At 41.0% G+C, this 23,783-nt stretch overlaps 1 protein-coding gene and 1 long non-coding RNA gene across 12 annotated transcripts in view; one reads left to right on the top strand and one right to left on the bottom strand.

Annotated features, from left to right (window-relative positions):
- LOC117205689 (max dimerization protein 1-like) overlaps positions 1-23,783 on the top strand; it is a 229,167-nt gene that overhangs the window by 37,784 nt on the left and 167,600 nt on the right. The gene's annotated exons all lie outside the window — the stretch shown is intronic.
- Positions 18,467-19,540, bottom strand: LOC117205691. The gene is made up of 3 exons (XR_004487272.1): positions 19,406-19,540; positions 19,268-19,341; positions 18,467-19,174 (listed from the first exon to the last, which is right to left on the bottom strand). It is a non-coding gene; the product is annotated as an uncharacterized LOC117205691 (long non-coding RNA).

Below are 23,783 nucleotides of genomic sequence, written 5' to 3'. Positions count from 1 at the left end.
GAGAGAGAAGGAGGATTTGTGGTAATTGGAACGAAACAGAGAAACGATAGTGATACATAGATGCACGGCAACATTTGCATTTGAAACAATCGCGATGAAAAGTAGGATCGTAATGTCGTGGAATATTCTCCACCTAATGCGAACGTATATAACGCGAAAGTATAGCGGTGCATGCAACACGATACGTTAAAATCGCCGAAATTTAGTATCCGTGGCCGTGTCTGCTTTATTTCCTGTAGGAAAATAATTTCACAATGAAACGCGACTCGTGGCCAGCTAAACAATACCATTTAACGCGGTGTGCACTGAAATACGCGTGTAATACCTGAAATAAAGATAAAAGAATAACAGATATTCGAAATTTTTGGTGTATTTTGCGTCGCAAGCCGAGGTTACATTAATTCTGGAAAACGTGTTGCCGAAAGATATGTCGTTAATTTTGCAAATATGCACGCGTTAAAACGCGACCGTAGAAACAGAAGTGCGATTTTTTTACATATCGTCTCGCCAAACTTTGACCCGAATTTCGTGGAAGAAGTTGGTAACTGGATTTTTAGAATTTACAGATCGGTGAGAAATTTCTGAAAAGCATAGAAGCGTAGAATTAAGTTGAACACCAAGGTGATTCGCAAAGAATTTCCGTTGGAAGTTAATCATTTTTTACTCCCCTAGGTTAGTTAAGTTTTAAAATATGAATAAACTACAATGGTATGGAAAAATGTTAGAGGAGAATGCAGACTTTTGGAATTTTTTCGCGAGGTTCCTCTGCGTGAGAACAACGGAACATGTATTAAACAAAAGATTATTCAAAAGTTGGCGCGAAACGCGGAAGTTCGTCCGGAATCTTTCACCGGGTTGTTTCGAAACTTCACGAGGAACTAACTTTATCGTTTTAAACTGCCGCTTTTAACAGAGAATTTTCCAGAAAATGTAACGTAGTTGCCTCTGAATGGGAACAAACACCATAGAAAACGTAAACTACGTAGCACCTCGTAAATCGTTTCAGCGAAACAATTTTTAGTCGGTCTGTGTGCCTCAATTTTGAACGCGAAATTGACAAAATTAAAATTCAAATTCCAACTTTGATCACAATTTTATTAGTATGTCGAATGAAATTCTATTTTGCAGTAGCTAACACAGGCAATTGATTCATTTTTTCGTGCATTCCTTTTGCAAGCACACTTTACACAGTGATATCGATGTAGTCGAAGAGAATTAGATGACTTTTGCAATTCTAATCAGCCGTGTTATCGCTATCGTAACGATAATTTTCTCTAATTGCACATTTTAAATCGTATTAATGTTAATACCGTCATAGAAACATTCTAACATCTGCTTTATCGATATAAGCTTTAGTCGGACACTATCCAACGATTAAACACGAGTTTCGTCGAATTCTGCCAATTTGCAATTTTCAAATTTAGCAATCGTCAGAGGCAAGCATTGGAATCGGATTCTCGACGATATCGAGAAAAAGGCGAACGCCTCATCGAACGGAAGATTATTTGTCGATTTTGTCGCGCGAGATCCAGCGATAATCTGGCATTTATCGAGTTCAATCAGATATAGATACGGGTTTGCGTATATAGGTGTATGTGTGTCCGACCACGATTTCAAGGTGGAGGTCGTCGGAGCGTCCCCATCTCGGTTCCGGACTGGTTGCAGACCCTCCTCGGGAGAGAGAGCCAGTTCGATCGACCTCGCTTCCATTTCCATCCGGAAGTGAGGACGCGATGAAGGGAAATCGAACATTCTAGACGTACAGTTCGTTATCCCGTGGCGAGCACCGCGTAAATTCGTCGTGTTCGTTCGAGAATTTCAATTTCTCGATTTGCGAAAAATTTGACGGGAAGACGGAGAGAGAAAGGTGGATGGTATGAGAAAAAAATGAGAGGAATATATGGCGGAGATTGCAGGCGTCGATTGAATTTTTCTCGTTAAAGGATGGAATAGATGCGTCGAAATGGTTTAATTAGAATTACGTTCCCTCTTCCTTTCCTCCTCTCTTTAGTTTTCAATCGTTGCAAATTGCAAGTTACTGTGGGATAATTGCGGTAATTTTCATATTAATTCGCGTTGCTCTTGTCTTTTCTTTTTACATTATATATTCTTATATTTTTCACGTGTATTCCATATATGTATGTTGTTTACGATTTTATGCTTTTTCATATTACCTTTTTTTGATATTTCTTATACTTTAATACGTTCCGTACGATAAAATAAATAAAGTGGAAGATCGCGGACGTTTCGTGGAAAACGAACACTCAACCAAGCGAGTTCGGGATTCAGAAAATTTATTTGGTGATGCAGGCTGGAACTGTGTGTATTATGTCGTCAGTTATGTTGCCTGTCAGTCTCGTTAAAATCAAGCTATTCATCATTCTGTAACGAGAGTCGGGACTCCTTTGGCTTTTTTGAAGCGACGTGACGTTCGAATCGAGTTGTCTGTAAAAATGTCAGAATGCTTAATCCCGTTGCAGATAAATTCCTATTTTTCGTCTTTTTCTTTTTTTTTGCGATATCCGTGCCTCTTTGTTGAGCCGTTAATAATCATTCGCATTAACAGATTAAAACGAATCTCCCCGGACAGTATAGGAAGCTATTGCAGCCAAGATATCAGATAATGTCAAAAACGATGCTTTATTACGAACAAGAGAAGCGAATACGTTGGTAATTAAGTCAAATTGCTCCATCAAATTAGCACTGTATATAAAGAAATGATTAACTTATCTCGGAATGCTTCTTGAATAGTTCTATTTTCTGTCAGAAAACGTTTTAGCATTTTATCTTGTTCTTCGTTCTAATTATTTGCATTATACAGGGAGAAAACTTTCCAACACTGTAAAAAGATTACTACGAGAAAGATACGAAGAGAACGCGGAGAATTAAAAAACGCTAGGAAACACGGGCTGAATAAGAAATAATTAACATCAGTTTCAATTGATTATTTGCCAACTCGTACATTCTAAATTTCCTTTATTACATTACCAGAGAGTTAATTATTCTCTCTGAAAGCAAAGAGGAAATGTCTTATTAAGAAGCGACTCGGCTCCTATGAATAAAACAGCCGCTCGAAAAAATCAGGATATTACACATCACGTACCCGAAACATCCGGCAAACTAAATCCAACAGTTCTGCCTCTCCAAACACTGCCGGTTCACCCGTTCGCAAAACCCACCCTAAAAATCCATAAAAAAAAGGAGCGCGAGAGAAGGGGGAGAGAGCGCGCACGAGAGAGAGGGAGAGAGAGAGAGAGAGAGAGAGAGAGAGAGAGAGAAGGAGGAAGAAAAATAGAGAATACACCGATGGGGAGAAAATGAAAGCTGCCGCGACCCCTTGATGGATCGACCGTAATTAACCTCTGGATTAATTGAAAATTGAACATTTCCCGTCTCTCCGGTGTGTACCAGGCGTCGAGCACACGCACCTACACGCGCTCACACGCGTGGCTGAAAATTAAATGCAGCTGGCCGAGGTAATTGGTCCGTACTGACGTTTATATTACGTCGTACAGAGACGAGAGTTATCGTTATCGCGCTGTCGCTAATTCCTCAGCTGTTCTTATCACTCGTCGCCCATACTCCATCGTTGGGGGTTGCTGGAAGCTCGACGGGGATGGGTCGAGGGTTGAAACGACGCTTCCCTCTCTTTGGTAATCTATACTTCGCGAGTATTTCGCGGCAGTCGACGCAGCTGTGCGCGCAAATTGCGCGCACACGGTCTTTGCAACCTGCCCGCGTTTCGAAATCACCGAAAAAAAAAAGAAAAAAGGGGGAAAAAGAGAAGAGAGAAAGTATAAAAAACAGAAGCAGAAAGATATTTTTCTCATTTTTCGTTAGCTCGAAGCAATCCGTCGTAGGTATTCGGTACACGCGTACCATCTAAAAATAACTGATATGGTTTTCCACGTTGTAACCATCCGGCTACACCATCCACCCCTTTGTTCTCGTTATTTTCTCTCATTTTTCTGACTCTAGCCTCCGACGGAGATGTTATTCCTTTCCTTTCTCGTCTGTTTGATGGTTTGTTTAAGGGGCTGCACCGCCCTAAGGCTCCTAACAATAGCTAGTTCTCGGGCTATTTTTTCATCGGTAATTATGGAGCAAAAAATGGAGATTTTTCGTTGTATGGAAAAATATGTTAAAAGTAACTTTGCCGAAACTAAGCGGAAAGTTGGTTATAATGCGATATATTAAATTTTGAAATCGTGCTATAACAGAGGGGAAATATAGCTTATCCGGTTTTTCACCTGCAGCCTTCGTACGTGCACGCGGTATTTAATAAGCTCTGTATTGAATTCTTTGCCGCTTTATCAAAATTTTCGTGAGTCTCTTTACTCGATTCGAAACGGGTTAAAAGAGCGAATGAATTTCATTCGAGCGAATTTTCATCCCCCGATAAAATTGCGCACCTTTGTTCCCGCTTTTGCAGTTCATTTCTGAATATCGGAATTTGAATTTCCTCTAATTTGTTCACGCTCGCAGTCGCTGTCGGTGTAAACGTTTTGTTCCATGGATTTTTTAATCCTACGCTGCTATTTTTCTGCTTTTATACTGACAATTGTAAATTCGACGTGCATTTCGATAATATTGTTATCGCAAATATTATTTCCGTTTATGCAGCGATGGATTCAGGGGCCTGCAAAGTCTATTTGACTCCGCATTGGCAATTTTTTTCCACTCCATTTATACTCTTCGATATTGCGTTTTAACAACTGTAATAAATTAAAACGTTGCGAAGACTCGTGGAACTTATAAAGATTTCCGTCGTTTGTTATTTTATATTTACTAGCCCTTAACAGTTTAATAAATACCCGCACTTTGGTTATCCACGAGCGTATTGCCCTCCGTCGAAAATAAGACATCGAAATCAGGGAAAATAAAACAGAATTGAGCAACAAGAACCAAAGAAAATAATTAGAAAGCAAAAGGTTAGAACTCGTTGAACGAATGACGAATAGCTTGAACGAAAAAGAAGCTTCGAAACCATATCCAATCCCTGCACCATTAAAAAACAGTTCATCACCCAAGAAATAACCACCGACGCGAAACCAATCATCCAGAAAATTCCGGGAAGAACCACGTAATCCCAGCACCCTCCAGCCACTATACCTACCATCCGAAAAAGCCACCCCCGTCGACCGGTTGCCGTTTCCATAACCCTCGAATTTAAAGCAATATCCCGGCATCCCGTGGTGCGCGCGTGTCAGCCGGAAAACATTTTTTTTTTCCACGGGAAAATCAATAAGTCCTCCGGACCGGTTCACCCGCAAGATGCTAGCGGACCATAGCTGTGCGTGGATATAACGAGCGAGCTATGTACGTCGACCATGACGACCAGAGCGCGATATCAGCAGAGTACGAGCTGCACTATAGTCTGCGACACGAGATGGTAGACGTCGTGCGTTTGTCTTTTGTCTTTGTATAAAACTTTGGATAGATGGAATGTACATTTAGAAAATGAATAACAGGATTCGTCTACTATTTTCCGCTACGCTACTTCTTCCTTCAGGTACGTTTTATGGAGCTATCGTTCCAAATCTCTGTGTCCAGATTCTCATCGTTACTTCGCGATTTTTTAGTTCCTGTTTCAGCATACGTCTGACGGAATCGTGATTATTACGAATTGCTAAAGCGTAACATGGCGCGCCTTCGTGTAACGAGTTCGTGTGTAACGCGGATTCGTATAACGTCACACTCGTGTTTCATGTATGAGCCGTTTAATGCAAAGCTGCTGCAAGTCAATTTTTTTGCATATTTGGTTGAACAGCACATCTCGAAAGCGTAAGCTTCGTTTCGCGCTCCTGCGCGCGAGATCGTGTAAGTACGTCTTCGTTAGTTTCTCGGTGGATAACGGAATAAGTGAGAATCGCCCACTCGACCCATTCTGGACTTTTTACTTCATTTCTCGTTATCCGGTGTAATCAACTTGTTTGACTTACAGTAGTCCTGCATTAAACGGCTCGTATAATACACGCGGTCCGTACAACGCTGTTTCCTGTATCGCGGAATGCACTAATGTACTTATTTCATTCGTCGATCAACGAAAAACAATATTCTGGGAAATTCCCGATGGGAATTCCCGGAATACCTTGTCCAATTTTCAGAATTTTTCTAACAGGAAAAGAACGACAGCGTCGTTCTCTGATAGCCTTCGCTTGTATAAACGTCTCGATGCAATGATAATTAATATTCGCGAAAATATCGCTTTCACAGTGCTACTTCCATGGACCATCGTATACGTGCGGCCGTTAAGGAAGTCAGAAGCTCGGAGAAACTGAGAATCAGAGGGGGAATCCCCGAAGTGCAGCAGCAGCTCTAAATCCTCCGGGTCCCCTTTTCCCACTCCGTTGGAATTAGGAGAAGCTGGTCGTTCCTCGCGCGGACGGATACTGCAAGAGGCCACGAAAGAGAGGAGGGTTTCCTTCCTGAAGGTCCAATTCCTTTCACCGATCGGAGAATACCCCAGAGGACACAAGGTGGATGGTTCGTCCTCGGCGGAAAGTCGGATCAGGGCAGACTGTGCCAGAATACGACGAAGATACCGAAGAGCGAGCGAGCGTGAGAAGGATGAAGAGGAAGGAAGCAAGTTGGATGATAAGGACTAGATGGTGGATAAGTCGCGGGATGAAGGAGAAGGAAAGGGAAGAGGGATGCGGGAGAAAGTGGCGGCGGTGGCTGGTTATAGGGAAGAAGCATCGGTCCAATAGCCTCGGACCCGAATGTCCCTAACGAGCACAATAGGTCAGGTATTGCGCAAGCTTTCGCTGACTCGGCCCGATCGACGCGCAGGCTAGTCGAATTGGCGTGAGCCGGCCTGCTCGCCTGGTAAAAAACCAGAGCCAGGCCAGCGTGCGCGCGATTCGATCGCTTCTCAGCCCCGGATATTCTCGGGCATATCCACTTACCGTCGAATTGGCTGCTGACCTGTGAAAGAGATTCGATCTTTCCTCTCGTTCGCGACCGGATACGTTAATACCCGGCTACCCTGGCCCGTCCTTTCTCCCAACCCTAAAGCCCCAGCGTCTCCTGAGAGTTTTATTAGCGGACGAGGGATGAAGCGTTAACGGGCACCGAATCGTCGCGTCGCTCATAATCCACCCTCTCTGACTAGCAGATTCCACCGGATTCCTAGTACGCCTCTGGATTTTAGAGGTTCTCGGGTAGAGTTCTTGGAATCTTGGTTCAGGGTGAGGTCGTTTGGCTGTTTTAGGTGGGATTTTGCGACTTAGTCGCTCGTGCGACTAGCAGAAATAGAGAAATAGTCCGAGATGCGGGCGTGTCCTTTCATTTCGTACGTTATCGAAGCGTTTGGAACGTCGGTGATGGGAAATACGTATGCACTGGAATCCGTGGTTGTAATGTTTGCAAAGTAGCGTACAGTGACAACGTGCTACTCGATTTGTGTTCCAATATATCTTTCGTATCGTTTGATAGTATTTTCGTGTGATTGAACAAACTTGACACTATGAAATAGAAGCGTAGAGTCGGATAAAGAACGCTCCTCGAGAAATAAGAAGTGTACAGATGCTTCTTGTTGCGTATCACACAGAATTACCGTTAATTATTTCTTTGCTTGAATCTCAAGAGGTTGAAGAGTCGAGTCTTAAAGCTTCAACCTTAAAACTTTGAACAACCTTTTGAAAGATTCAGCTGCGTATAATGTTAGTAGGAAAACAGTCTTCCAGGCAGAGCTCTAAAACTTGGACGACTCGAGTTTCATACATCGTTAATTTAATAGACGCAGATCCGTAATCCGATGCGACGATTAATCGTTGATCTAATCTGAAACGACTGATAACGTTCCTCAAGGATATCTACATGATCATTGCGTGTACGCGCGTGTATGTGTGTGTGTGTGTGACATACTTTTTGTTTGCCATTTAAATGTTATTTCGACGACTTATCTCGTCTGGCGAACAAGATTCCCGTTGTCGGAATTACATCGGGTCGCATAAGATCAACGAGAGTTTGTCGCCACTGTGCGGATGTTGGCATAATATCTCATGGAAACGAAATTTCTTCATATTTTTTACGTAGACCGCTTTTTTATAGGATCATAATCCCGACCCTCGACCATGAAGGATTATACGACCGTCATAGCGGTTCGCCTGTACTCGACTTCGTTATTCTCTGAAACAAACTTGCACGTGTTTCAATTTTAAGAGGCTTAAGAGGCTTCTGATCTGAAATTCCAAGTATCGTCTTCGATTCTTAACTTCTTTCGTTTTCTGTTTTCTTCTTCTTCTTCTTTTTCAACAGTCGGCCGTAGCTGTGATATTTTAATTTTTCACTTTAACCTCTTAAACCACGTATTTTCTACCCATCCAACCGATAAACAAGCTTCGAAACCAATCGAAGCAGAAATGTTTCTTGCGATCAATCGCAAAATTACTCGTTTCGAGGATAGCAACTATTTACTTCTAACTTGTTCGGACAAATCACTTTGGAAGAAAAGATAGAGTCGCGAATTTTGCCACAAGTTAATTGCAATTTTGCAAGCGTTGCAGAATGTTGTTCATCGAGTATCTCTCGAGTCCCCTACGAAACGTAAGAAACGTAACGTTATTTTCTTAGTAATATGTCGATAACGAAATACATACTGTACGTCTGTTCGAGATATTCGTCTTTCTTAATTTCAGCGATTGCTCAACTTTTTAAATGCCTCCTTCAAAATGTTTTTCAATGTTTATGTGCGTCATTCTTATCGTCAAGAGCGATACAAAGATCTCTTTTCCAGCCATGCGTCCCGTCAAAATAGAAACTAAAAATATGCTCGTATAAAAATGTTGCGTTTGAAAAAAATATCAAAGATGTTTGTAATATAGATAAAGTGCGAAGATAATTCTTTTTTCTTTTTTGCGTCTCCAGGGTGTGGGATGATATGCAGATAGCAAACAGTCACGCCTATAATAGATACACATGTCGATGTACCAGAAAAGTTACTAATGAGAAGATAAATCGGTGTCAATATTGAAGGTGTTTTCATTCACGATATGACAGAGTCATTCATTGACACAGTGAGTCGATATTTGCCAAATATACGATAAAGCACCATTAACATTCGTCGTAGTAATTTCCTCATTACCTTCTAAACACAGGTTATTATGTAAAATCCTTAAAGCACACGTGTTTCACTAACTTTTTAATTATATAATTTTTTACGCTTCTATGATTTCTACATAGATTTTTCACTAGAGATCTATAATAATAATAATAATAATAATAATAATAATAATAATAATAATAATAATAATAATAATAATAATAATAATAGAGATCTATAATAAGAGATAAGAAAAATGCTGGTTTCTTTTCTAATTCTTAGGATTCATGGAACATTCGATTACAAACGTTTCACCTGTATAGCGTATGTTATAATTTAAACGAAATAATATTTTGTAAGAAGAAACAACGAATTTACACGGTCATCGTGTAATTTAAATTTGAAGTCAAGTCGTAGAAGCATAATATGTCCAAGTAGAAAAGAACGACCATAAGAAGGCTGAAGGTTGTGGTGGGAGGTACCAGCTGGAGGAAGCTCGAGGCGAGCCTAATTTCGCACCAGCTATATTCAAGGTATCGGGACGGAAAGTCACCTAAGCTTGGTCGATCTCTCCTCGAGATCGGTGCCAGATAGCTCTCGTGCTATTATCGACGTAGTTCGCTTCGAAAATCAATATTTGCTAGGCCGTCGTCATAAGTAACGGTCAATTAGACAAAGCAAACAATTAAAAGGGCGGAAGCCCCTCAAACGAGATTTCGCAGGACCAAACGAAAATTCGCAATCGACAACCGAAAAGAAACTGACGATTCCACAAGATTCGTCGCTCGTGAGTTTTCCGAAAATTGATTTCCTCTTCCCTTTATGATTATCGACGTTCTCGTATTACATTTAAAAAGGAAAAGACAGAAAGAGGACAGGTGGAAGACGTGCAACGACATTTATTAAAAGCGACGTTCAGCGTGGTTTATGTTTAATAACAGTAGTCTCGACCGCTACACGCGTATAGTGGCCAAAGTCTGCTTGCACGATGGTATCGTTCTACCGTTGAGATAACAAGTTTTATAAAAGTAACAGCTCGTTGTACAAGCATAGTGTGCAGCGTGGTTTTTTTAAGACACAATGTTATTAAATTTTTTGCGAAAGAATGTTAGAAATATATATGTACATAAAATTCGAAATGGAATAAAATTACAGAGCTCGGTCTGACATTTTCTCTTAATTGTTGCATTCCTTTGCAATTATTTTTCTGAGCTATACGATGTTTCAGAGCGAATATAGAGAACTCTGGAAAATTATCTAGAATATCATTTCCTATACATTTTTTCGAGAAAGAATCGTATTTTTAACGGAGCTTAAAATACCGTCAAAATATTTCAGACTTTCGAGAAGATTCTTGAAAATCCAAACCAAAAGACACTGAAACAGGCACGACAGGGATTTTTCGAAGGTTTCGTAGAATCTCTACCGTTTAAATCGTTCGAGATAGCGGAACGAAAAAGGCGAAGACCGTGGAAGGAAGAGAAGGCTAGAAACGTCACGAACGTCGCGCGATCTGCTTTCTTCTCTTCCTGGTCGACAGGGACGAGGAACACGTCGACGACGACGTTTCTGCTCGGGTACCAGTTGGCACGACCTATCGAACGTAACCTTTCGCCGGATACGAACGGTGCTACACGTATACACGAAGAAAATGGAAGAAACTAAGAAATGAGACTGGCTGGCACCTTCTTGAATGCCGACGATCCACTTGGAAACGATTTACGAAAGCACCTAAAGGACCACGACCTTTTCCATTCCGCGTGTCCTATCTGTATTGTTTCGTTTTTACCACCGATATACTCCTGAGTTTCTCTTTCTCTTTTATTTATTTAGCAGTCTTTCACAGAGAAAAAGATTCTCGTCGAATTCTTTCGCATCGAGTTTTTCTCCCGCGATAGTTTTCCATGGGATAAATCGGGAGAAATAAGGAAAGTTTTTCGGTTGATGAAAGATGCGATTGATAATCGATGATGGAACAAGGGTCGATTATCGCGACGTGGCAAATGTATCGTTGATACTTCATTTTTCTTCTCCAAGAGATTATTCCTTTTCATCGATGAATTCTTTGGATGATATTATTGTAGCCAACGAATGAATCGGTTGGGATCGAGGATTCTAGACAAAATGCAAAATATTTTGTCCGTTTTACGTTCGTACGTCGTGATCGTCGTTATCTTCTTGGAAAATCCTCTTTTATCTACCAATCCCAAATTCCTTTGCTTATTACATTTGGTGTTCAGCCAGGAATCGTACTCGTCTCTTCGAGTTCTACGGTTCTCTTTTTCCTGATATAAAGATTTATAAAACGTAGAAAATGTACAACAACATCGAACCGACGATCGAGAGTCTCATCTGCGAAAATCAGCGTCGCGAAACGCACTGAAAATATCAACGGCGAGACGAACAAGATCAAACAAAAAAGCAAACCAGAAAGAAGAGAAGAAGAGAAAATGGAACGTAATATACCTGAATCGTCATATATCATACACAACGCTCGACACGTTATACCATTCTTCACGAGCAACGCCCATCACAAAGCCACCGCAAGCCCCAGCGGCCGGAACTGCCGACCACCGTCTATCAAGGAGCCAGCTCTTCAACAAGTAGTCCGCCGGAGAACAAACGGCCCCGTCGATTATCGCGTGTATCCATCTCTAGCATCCCCCTTTCTATCGGTTTATCTTTGTTTTCATCAATCCGTATCAGCGGAGGGTGGCGATAGAGAAAGGAGGGAAAAGGATAGGAGCGAAGACACGGGGAAGAGGACAAAGCGGATAGGAGTTAGAGATCGCAATTTCGAGGCGATGTTCGCGAAAATCGTGAATCTGCTGGTCGGTGCACACACGTGCATTGGCACGGTGCCATTTTATTTTGGTAGCCGTTTCTCTCTCTCTTTCTCACATACACACACACATACTCTCTGTCTGTATCTCTGTCTTTCTCTCTGTCTGTATAGCCGAGCGAGAGAAGAGCAGTCAGGAATGCCTTTCTGCCTCTGCCTCTGCTCGCCTCTCACCCACTATCTCTCCCCTATCGTTGGTATCCCCGTTTCAACGCGCCGTTTCTATTCGTGGCTGTAGATGGCATCTCTTGCCAGCTTGAACTTGACCTTTCGAACCCGTATGTGATTGCGCCCAGGCCGCTTTTCTTCTTCTTTCCACGCCTCGTTCCACCAGACCCCTTCCAACTCTTCCTTTTGTCCCGTTTCAGAATTCTTAGATCCCGACGCGAGGCGCCTACCGACACGCTTCTAGCTGTTTTCGGTTCGGTTCTACGGTCGAAGTATACACGCGGGCTGTAACGATCCGATTCCGCGTATTTATCCAAATTCCTGTCTTTATACGTGCGATGGGAGAAGCGAGACCCGAGCACAGATTTCTTTCATCTACCGACTTTTCTTACGAATAGTATTGTCAATTGCTTGTCAATTTTAGAAATTATATATATATATGTTTCTGTGTATTACTTATGTCCATTTTACCATCTTTAAATTCCCCATAAATGCATAAAAGTTTAAGATTTATCGTAGCGATAGACGCGTCCTACAACGTTTATGATCAAGCTGGAATATTTGGACGGAAGTTAAGGTGCAGCTCTGGAACGTTATACGTCTATAGCGTAGTAAATGAAAATTTTAACCGTGAAACCTACATGCAGAAGTAGAATTTATTACACGGTCGGAGTTTGCGTCGCCGACGGTAACCAAATACGCGGACTCGTCGAAGCGTTTTTGAAATACCTCGTTCCATCACCGTAATCACCCGTTTATTGTCCTGAATCTCAGTCCACCACGTTCTTCCTCTGGTTTTCTTCTCTCCGTAACCCTCTTCCCCCGATTAACGACCGAGTGGTTGCCTCTTCTCGCACCAAACGACCCGCATTCAACGACAACCGAATCTCTACACGCTTATTTTTCCACTGTCTAATGACGTGGAAGCGTATCTCCGGTTCGTACGTGAAATTACCGCGTCCGTTACGTAAACAAGCGTTCCTTCTTCTCACCAACTCGGAGTAGAATAGGTGTATGCATTTTTCATGTTGATTTTATCGTTTGTTTATGGCGCTATCGCGCACTGATTGCCCAGAAAACGAGATTGCCACGTTTTCTACGTGTTCACAATGGAGACGATTCGCCTATTTCAGTGTTTTCTCCGTTTACACAGGCCGATTCGACGAACCTTGTCGTTTTATGATCGACAACTGGATATTTTAAGTCGAACAAGGGTTGTTACCACCGTGATAAGCGCTTCCGCTTTTATTACGAATTGTTTGCTGCTGAATATAGCTAGGTCGAATTATGTTCTGCAATTTCATTTGCTGACTGATTCGGTCTTCTAATTTTTCGGACGTAAAAAATGAATAAAAAGTCGGTTAATCAGATTCGCATCCGCGAGACTCGTGTCTGGAAATATTGAAATTGCCTGTAACAACGATGCATATGTTGGCTGTAAAAATGTAAAATTGTATTTTCTTGTGTAACAATTCGGCGAAGGATCATCGGCGAAGAATTACGTATAAATCGTAATTAATCCGTCTTAATGTTTCAACGTAAAATATATGGGTAGAAGAGATCTGCCATAGTCGAACGTCGGAGTACTTTTTATTTCCAGAACCATCAACTTGTGCCTTCAATTCTTCGCAGAGTTTTGCCAACTAACTTATACTTTAATGCCGAAAGTACCAGAGTTTTCACTTAGCCTTCCTAGTTATACCTTTCCATAATTCTAAAGAAATTACGAAAATCCAGTCTCTCCATTCTCCTAAGCAAAAACCCGCCGAATGGCGTGACATGAAAATACGATTCGATATAGTAATAAATATAATCATACCGTAGGATTTTTATTAATTTACGTTCCAAGGTTTCCGCTGGTGATTCTCTTCCAAACACCTGACAATTTTTGATTAACGTCGTAACACCTGAGAACGAGGATTAACAACTTCGAAAGACGGTAATTCACGTTATATTAACCAAGTTTCCAACGATACGCGCTTCTTCGTTTCGTCGTAAAATCCTTCGCGCGGTTTTAACCAACGCGCGAGATGTATCGAGCAAGTCGTTGTAAATAACGTCGTCGGTAGTTTCCGTGAATTCTGTGAATTCGCGTCGTCTGCGGTTCGACGTCCACCGGCATCCATTGCACTTTCTAAATCGAGAAAGGACGCGGCCATTGGCGCCCGAACCGTTTCGATTTTTCGTGACGGCAAGATAAACCGTGCGCGTCTCGTAAAGCTTCGAGTCTCCTTGGTATAGAAGCAAGTCATAAGTATCCGTACGTATCCGCTCGACATGCTTCCTGATAAAATTTTCAGCGTGCTTTAAAGTCTCGTTTACGAATGGGTCATCGAAGCAAACGAGAAACGTATCCGTTATATTAAGACCAGTCGGTCGAGCGTCGTTTAACGACGGAATTTCGACAAGCGTGTGTTCGTGTCGATGAGCCGCGCGCCATCGTCCACCGTTTCCGGTCTAACGATCTCGATAGCCTCCCAGTCCTCCGTCCGATGGGAATTCGCGATTCTTCGCGAAAATAAAGGAATTTGAGGTATGGCGGATGTGGTTTCCAGCGTTCTCTTCTAGGCGTTTTAACTAATTTCTTTTGCCTGGATGTTTGAAAGTATTTGTGGGTTTAGGATAACTGAGTCCAGTCAGAGATCATATCGATTAAGCACATTGCTCGCGAAAATATTCGTATCGCCGTTCTATCAACAAAAATTACGAAATGTTCATTAGAACTGTTCGTTATTTACTATATTAATAAGCTACGATATGTAGCGAAATCATGTTTGCCATTAATTGTATTGTTTGATGAAAATCAGTGGTCGAATGAGAAGACTTTGGAGCGTTTGAGTAGATGTGAATAAATTCGTAGGTGAATTTAGAGGCTACTTCGTAATGTTTCGTCCCACCACAAAGCGCAACATGAGGGTACTTTTTAACGATTAGTATCGTTCAGCAGGGGAAGAATTATAAAGCATTTTGCCGAATAATGCTCTTCACGTTTGGGTGCAGAATGTTTATTAGTCTCCGGTAGCGTTTCGCTCGATCAATGTGAGAAGGAGAGCTTTATGACTACAAATGATTCTAATTTTATCTACGACTACCAGCATTAAGCGCCGGACCACTATTTTCTCCCGGAATTTCTCGCCATTGATTTTTATTTCTGCTCCGAGAAGAGTTCCATATGGCCTAATAAAACCACCGTCTAACGCATCTTCTCGTTCCTCTAATTCTCGAAAAAACACATTCCCTTCTGGTTTCTCTAACTTGTTTCATTCTAAAGAACGATCCCCTCCTCCTTCGTCTAATTCTCCAGATTAGGCTCCCCTTTTTCTCCTAGTTTCCGGAGACACTTCCGTTGGCTTCTCCGATTTTTTACGCTCTTGAAAAAACAGTTCCTCCTTATTTTCTTAATCCTCTGGTGCAATTATTTTCCTTTCTGCGACTTTTACGGTAGCCGTGTTTAATCTTGAAATAATTTCTGTAATTCCAAGATATGGCCCCTTTTTTTCCTTTATAGTTTCTCTGGAACTTTTTCCTCCGCTTAAAATTTTTGGAACACACACACCGTGATATTCTCTTAATATTTTGGTTCGTTTTTCATAACTTTTCCTTCTTTTTTTTTTTTTACAGTTCAAATAGCGTTTTAAATTCAGAGAATTTGATTTCGCCCCGTCATTACGCAAATGTAAATTTTTGTATCCAGCTGGATGGTCGTATTCGCGTCTGTACTTTTACTTCCGCGTTAATTATGCAAAAGGTGTGATGAAATGGGGAATGAAAACTGAAACACGGAATGCGCGCCGTAGGAAACGATATCGTAGATTCTCTGGTAAAAAATTCTCTGACGCGATTCTTTTTCGGTTTCATTCGTGAAACGAAAAATAGATAAGTCGTAATCAACGCAGAAAGCTTTCTGAAACGATGAATCGATACATGAATATTCAAAACTGCGATATAATCAAACGGAATTTTCCTTTCCCAACTAACAACCACGACCAGTAGCGAATCTCGCGAAAAAAGAAAGAGCGAAGCTTTATCTCGGCGATAGCGCTACGCTCGATTCACGTTATATCTGCCTTATCTTCGAGATAAGGCAGAAAATGGCAGAGAAAGTGCAGTCTCTTCGCTGCCGATGCTCAAAATATAAGAGGAAACTGATCTCTGTGTTTGCAGCGAAGTTAAGCCTGTCAGCGTAACGTGGAATAAAGTTGGAATCCGACTCATTAAATCTTCCATCGAACCGAATCGTTCGGTGACCGGCTGAACAATTGGCCGCTTTGAAGGTCCTGATCCCACGGAAATCGATTCGATAGCGCTTTGAGAGGGCGGTCAAAGGGTGAGCTTCTTGCGGTCTTCCTTCGACGGAGCTTCAACGACGTTATAATTTATCGCGTCTGGTTTCGTTCCACGGCGAGAACGTGACGTCGAACCACTTGTGCCGTCTTTACGGATGAACTTTCTAGTTCTAACGATATTAGATTTGCGCATATGAAATGTCGTTTCTCCAAAGTTTCAACTAGATCAATACCACCCACTAAATTATGTTCTGACAACTATCAAATCACGTTGAAGACGCGAGTTTAATTTTTACAAAATAATTGCATCATGTAACATAAACGAGATGTTCGTAGATAGTTTTTCGTCGACGTTGGATTTGATGACAGAAACAGGGTGATGTTTATAATGGTAGAGTTAATAACGATAGAATTTTGGTTGGCTTATTTACTTATAATTCTCAATGAGAATTGATTGCAAAATTCATCCAAATAAAAAAAAAAAAGAATTTTGGCTTCATCTGTATAATCGCAATTGAAGATCAGTGGCTTCGATCTTTGTGGTACTCCCATCTTCGTCGATGTTATATTTCACATTTCCTTTGTAACTTTGGAATAGAAATTACTTGCAGTCTCGAGATATTCGGGTAGCCGACAGATCGTAGATCGATATGGAACGCGTGAGAATACTTGCGTATTTTTTTTAGTTGTATCGATGATGGGATGGCTGAATGTGTGCGTTAGGAAGTTTGTAAAACAGATTATATTATAGACAACCCTCTACTATGCGACTACACGAACGTGTCCGATTCGTTATTCAAAAGCAAGCTGAAAGTGTGTTATAAAGTTTCTTTGTTTCTTGTCTAACATAATTATAGATGCGACGAAGAGGAGTACGAAGAATCTAATTGTAAGTCGTGTCACGACTTACTTTCGTCTACCTAAGTTTTCTATACCGTATTTTATAAATTCTTAGTAACATAAAAAAGAAAGTTTGTATTTTATCGTTCCAGTCTCTCTCCTACTGTAACAGATGCAAGATTCAATTGGAAGCGCGCAAATTGTTCGGAAAGGCCATCATTCGTGCGAATTCTACGGCGAATTTAAAATAGCAAGAGTTTCTCAAAATATCAGAGTATACGTCGACGATTATTCTTTGCTCTTTACATCGTTGTCGATCTGAAATTCGATCTGAAGCGTGCAGAATTCACCGTTTCGTCTTAACGTCGCTGAAAATTGGAAAGTCCGTGGCAAGTGGTCGAAGCTAAACACGAGCGTGTAGCGGATAACAGATCCAGCCGTATCGTCTAACGGTGACGGCACGGCACAGGGTTTCGATCTATTTCCCGCGATAACGAGAACGCGTGGCACTCGACGAGGCACGATCACCGGTTCGAGCGGCTCCGTTATTACAACCGGCTCACCGTACCCTGTTCCACGAAATAGCCCGGGATCACGCGAAAAATCGGCTTCACGCTTCCGTCCACGAAGCGAGCTTCGAGAATAGCGGGCGGACACGTAATAGGAAATATCGAATCAATTTCTTTATTACGTACAGCCACGCTGCGCGATATATTTCGTAACGGGCAGATGATGTCAACGTCAGCCGTCTCTCCATCAACGCGTTCGTACATCCAAATGGCTTCAATTCTCTGCCTCTCTGTATCGCGTTGAAGATTTCGTATCGACTAATCGCCAGTCTCGTTCGGAATAATTTTTTTTTCTTTTCACCGAGAATCAGCGAGAATCGGCGTGTTTCCATCGATGTTTACGAGAATAACTTCGAACGGTTTATAGCGAAGCTCGTGGAAAAACATAAACACTGCGTAACAGGAATATAAATTATTTGAGTGAATTTCACGTACTTTCCGAAGAAACGTCAGCGAGTTTCGTTGCGAGCAATATTCGCAAGAAAATCGTTGAACGTTTGCGAGTATCTACGAACATCGCTCGCGAACATGTCCCTTGGTGACTAATACGTGTACACGCCTTACAGTTACACGAGCCATTTGTCCCCTTATAGATACAGACAAATGGAATTCTACCGTGTAACCTTGACTCGTGTGCGTAAGTCTTTGGAACGTTCGTATTTCAGCGTTGGCGTACATTTGCGTGTGTCGTGGCTAGTTTTAGCTCACGGTCAAGGCCGCTGTTTATTTGCACGAATCAATCAATTAAGGAGAAATCGTTAATCCGTCCGATATAGAAGGTTCTTTGGCTAAGAACACTTTGCCGGTGCTTTCGTGGGATTCGTTTCAGGGATTTTGGCCAACTCGATTGGTTACAGGCAGGTTCTCGTGTTTGATGTACCTACGTGTGAAATTGCTTGGGGCGATCATTGGATTCGAGTCTTGCTCGTGATTAGTATTCGAGGCTTGGTCGGAGTGTTAATTTCAATTTTCCTTCCTGGGAATTAAAGAAAGAAATTGGAGCGTGATTCCTTAAAAAAGAGATTGAAATGTTCAAAAAAAAAAAAAAAAAAAAAAAAGAAAGAAAAGAAGAGGAAAGCTGAATCATAATATACGTATAGGATGAATCTTAATTTGAATATGAAACTTCGTGTTACTTTGAAAGTAAAAAGTTGTATTTTCTACGGAGTGCAGCTGTATAAATGAATCTCGTAAGTAATTAATCAAGTTCAGATTTGCCAAATTATTTGATTTCAAATTATAATGACGTTTCAATTAAAATAACCTAACTTGGATCAATTATAAATTATCACTTCTGAAACATCAAACGAATTGCAGATTGCTGGAATATTTGCATAATACATAATATTTCCAATTTTCAGTATTTCAATGATAAAAACAAAATTCCCATCATCGATGTTGGAAACATTCCTGCACGCGAATCCTGTGAAATATCAGAATATCGAAATGTCGCATTAAATCGGCACGGAATCCGTTTGTATTTACAATCGTCCGAATCCGAACCGGTATGACTGACCTGCGTTTTATAACGTCGACGTTTGTTACTACGATTATTACAGTGATCATCGACGTGTCGGCGTCCTCGTGGTTCTATTACAGTCGTAAAATTTCAATATTTCAAGTACGAATCCGCGCGTGAACGTTTTCAACTCACTGCCATTTCCTGGCTACGTTTCTCGTCTCCTTTTTACGACGATTTGCCTCATTTTTTCGATCGATTCGGACCCAACGGTCTTCGAATGCCCGTAAGATTTTAAACCATATCTGTAAAGTTAACGCGCTGTCAAGCGGATTTTGCGAGAAACTTTTAAAAGCAAAAATATAGCGATCTGTTGTACGGAAATAACGCAAGAATCTTGGTACGCCCCGTACTTTTATTTAAATGATACAACGATGAAAAAGCTAATTCATATCGATGGTCACAATGGACTCTGAATAATATTAGGTTGTCCGAAAAGTGTCTTTCTTTTACAGACGCGTCTTTTACAACGACGCATCTTTATAGCAACATGAAAACCAATCTGTCGAACGCTGTGATCTTTATTTTGATAGAACAAAATGGATCATAAATAATTCGATAAAATAATATGAAACGAAAAATGTCGTGCGTCCATTATTTCCTTATAAAACGAAAGATACTTTCCGGACGACCTAATACAGCTCGAACTATACATAGCTATACTATACAATTATTTTCTATCATTTTTATCTAAATAACTCGTGTCTTACGTTGGTACCATCGGTATATCATTATCATCTAAACGCGACTCGTACCTTTACGATGTAGATAATATTCGAAAATGTTAAACGCGAGTCACGATATATTAAAACTGCAACAGTAAATTATACCGGAGAAAATTGGCTCTGGGTATAGGGAACTCATAGAAGATTAAACGAGGAAATAAATCTTTGAGATTATAAAGATTAAAGGAACAATCGTAATTAGTATATTTGAAACGAAGTTACAGAGGATTAGCTTTACATAGACTTTTAAAAGAAAGTCTTTATTGTAAAAATCTTCGTGTTGTTATCCTCTAGTCTTAACGTCGTGTCTTTTACGTTAATTCGGCCCTTATTCTTTCACGATGTTTACATTAGAAACACCCTCGGTCTTATCACAGGCTATCATCACAATCTAAATTGTTATTATTCTCATTAACGTCTACTACGCTTAAAATACTCCGATCTTTACATAACCACGTGTTCCTTTTCTGTTTCAGGTGAGTGTGTTTCATTCAACTTTTCACGATCGAGAAACTGATAAAGAACCCCTGGGTCGAGGTATGGTTTCTTTATTCTCTCATATTTTCTCCCATCGATAACCGTTCCGGTACGTCGATGAATATTAATTTCGCCACTCGGTTCGGATCGAACGAGAAAGTTTGATATACTTGTCGTCGAGTCGTTCGCGCAAATATTTCATTAATCAAAGCTTATCAAAGTGGCTACGAATGGGAAGTAGCTCTCGAATTTTTTGCGCGAAATACGTCGTTTAGATCTATGAATCTGGTAACTTATTTGTTTTAAACAAATATCGATCACAGGAAACCGGAGGAAAAATATTTTCCTGGTGTTTTAACACGTATTAATCGACTGGTGCGATGGTCATAGGTAACTCGCGTTTTTCTATTCCAGAACAGTTAAATGAAGATAAACTTCTTGGATCGATTGGAATTTACGACGATGAATTTAGATAACATTGTCAGAAAAACCTGTACAAATATGACGTAATATTAACGAAGAAATTTCAACGACGCGAATGATTTAAAGAGTATCGTTCGAAAAAATTGTAGAAACACGATATTATAATTCTAAAAATTAAACCTTATGGCGTAGCAACGTTTCGATCTTGTAACGATATCCGCCCACGATAAAATCTACGAAATTCGCGCGATAGTGAACGTGTTGAGATTCAAACAAACGACATCTGTTTTAAGCAATAACGCAAACTTCTGGTGAAACGAAAATTCGTTCAAGCAACTTGCGCATCTAATTCGAAGCTAAGAAATTTTCATTTTCCTCAGCTTCATCCATAAAACCAGCATTCTCTTCTTGCGACTCAGCATCGAACGTTGCATCCGTTCGTCAAACATCACCGTGCATTCATCCAGCGTGTCTCTCAAAACGGATTTCCTTCGGAACCATGTCGGTGTATGGACGAAGAGGAAACCGAGCTTTTTGGTCCCCGTAAAAATCGCTGTTCGAATTCGTCAGTCGCGACTTTCCTTCAGAAAACGATTCTTCTTTTGCCCGACGACGTTACGGTTACACTTTCTTCTCCTTCTTTCCCTTTTCGCTCGTCCCTCGATCGTTTTAACAAGACGAAAGATCCTCTCCGCGCGCAAATCCAGCCGGATTTCTCGGCGGACGACGATGTTCGTCCGCGAGGATATTGGAATTTTGAAAATCCCCACTGACGGTGGTCGGTGACGTCTTTGCATTCGAAAGAAATCCCTCGAAACTGCGGCCAGTATAACATTCGTCCTTCCCCTCTACCTCACTTTGATTTTACCTTACTTTTAGGTTTCGCGAACCATTGCGTATTTTCCTTTGTATTTTCATCAATGGATTACGCGTGCGTTCTCACGACTGGCAGATGGAAGATTATTATTTTCTGAAAATTTCTCTTCTTCGAATCGGCGCTTTGTTATTCTATGAAATGTTTAATATAACGGAATAGCAGCTCTTAGTATCTTCTTTGCGGTGAAGCTTCTGGAAACTTAAATTTTAGCTTTCCGAAACAGCAAAGTTTATGAACATTTAGAAATCTATTTTACAGCGACTACTCCTCTTGCTTCTTCTATTTATATGAATGAAGGAAGATCGTATAGCAATTTGCACATTGCGAATATCTTCAAAGTAGAGGCAAGAAGCGTAAAAGATTGGAATTACAGCGCTAAAAGTATCAGCCTATTTAGAAGCCTCGTTAGAAGTTTAAATACGATTTTCTCAATTTTTATTTCCTCCGTTTCCAAACGATTCTTCGTTCGTCGCTTTCACGATCAATTAGCTACAAGTTTGTACAAGGCTTGGATCTACTATCGAAAAGGATTATAAAGAGCGAATAGTTAACTATTAAAATTTCGTCAAGATCACATCGTACCTGTTTGTACTCGTATACAAAATGTTGCTACGTCGTGAAACTTGCCAACAAAAATCATCGCGTAAATACCTACCAACCCCATCAGCAAGTTTCTCGAAACATTTTTCCATCCTTCGTCTCTTCTTGCGATTTCCCTAGTCGGCTCATAAAATTTTTTTCGCGTTTGCCCATCGGGGAAATCGCGTCGTCCCGCTGGTTCGTTGTCTTTGGAAAGATTCTTTGGATTTCTGGCGGCCGTGAGGGGAGGTCCCGGCCGGTTTTCTTCGCGTTTTCTTTCCTCCAGAACGATGCGACGTGGTCGACAATCAGCGACGACGCCTCAGGCTAACCAGTCAGACATCGTCCTCCACCTTCTCCTTTTCTACCGCTTTTTTTCGCTTTTTCACCTTTATCACGACAGAAATACCGATCCTCGAGTGGCCGACGTCGCCAGTCTACGCTTTTACCGATCTCGCGAGAGTCATTTTCGAAGCCACGTTGGTTACGAATCGATTATTATTATCGACAATTCCTCGTGTAACGGTATTAATTAAAGAGAACAGTCGCTTTTCTAAATATTTTGTGTACTAGTTAGCTATTATTGACGGATTTCTGCCGTTTTATTTTCCGTGGCAGGAAATTTCTGACTTGGACGAGTATTAGCATAGTTGAATGTTAATGCCTGGGCCGATTCTCGATTGAATCTGGCGAATGATCATCATTTTCTATCAGCGACGGCTCGTTAATTCACCGCGTAACGAAGGCAAATGTTGCGAGCCGCGTTATTTGCACGGTATATCCCGGTTTGCGTTCAATTAAATGGTACGATCCGTGGAACGGTCTCGCGAAAGCGGCGTTTCGACGTTCCCCGACTTAATTCGACAAATATTTCCGCGTTATCCGTAAACGTTCGTGCAGATCGATTGCTTGCCATCGAGTGAAACGCTGATAAATAAACGTAATAAGTGGCATTCGGAGATACAGATCGGAACGCGATACCGTAAATTAATTATAGATCTTCTACGAAATCTTCTTTTAGACAAACAGTCTGTTCCTTTTTTGTCCGATTTCAAGTTTGGTTTTCAGGTCGTCGACCTGCAAAGTATTTTTGATCGAGTCTGATTTCCAGCTTTGAGGACTTTCAGAGTTAAGTTTACGGATTTCCGCAAAGAAACTAATCTACGAAATACCAGTTTCGCTTCTGCTGTACGTGTTTCCGAACAATTCCAGCTATCCGCTATTTTCAAGAAATACGCGTACAATTCGATCTACCGGACGTTCCTCTTCCTATAGAAGCAAGCGATTATTTGAATAAAAATTCAACGTATCATTCGTCTACGCTTTAATTAATTCCACTTGTAGATTCGTGTCACGAGAGTAGACAGTAGGAATTTTAATATCAATATATTTCTTCTTTCTTTTTTTGTACGCTTCTACGCTTCTTATTTGT

The sequence above is a fragment of the Bombus bifarius genome, unplaced genomic scaffold (genome assembly GCF_011952205.1).
Source record: "Bombus bifarius isolate JDL3187 unplaced genomic scaffold, Bbif_JDL3187 scf7180000007992, whole genome shotgun sequence".
Lineage (NCBI taxonomy): Eukaryota > Metazoa > Arthropoda > Insecta > Hymenoptera > Apidae > Bombus > Bombus bifarius.
This window is presented reverse-complemented; position numbering and strand designations above follow the sequence as displayed.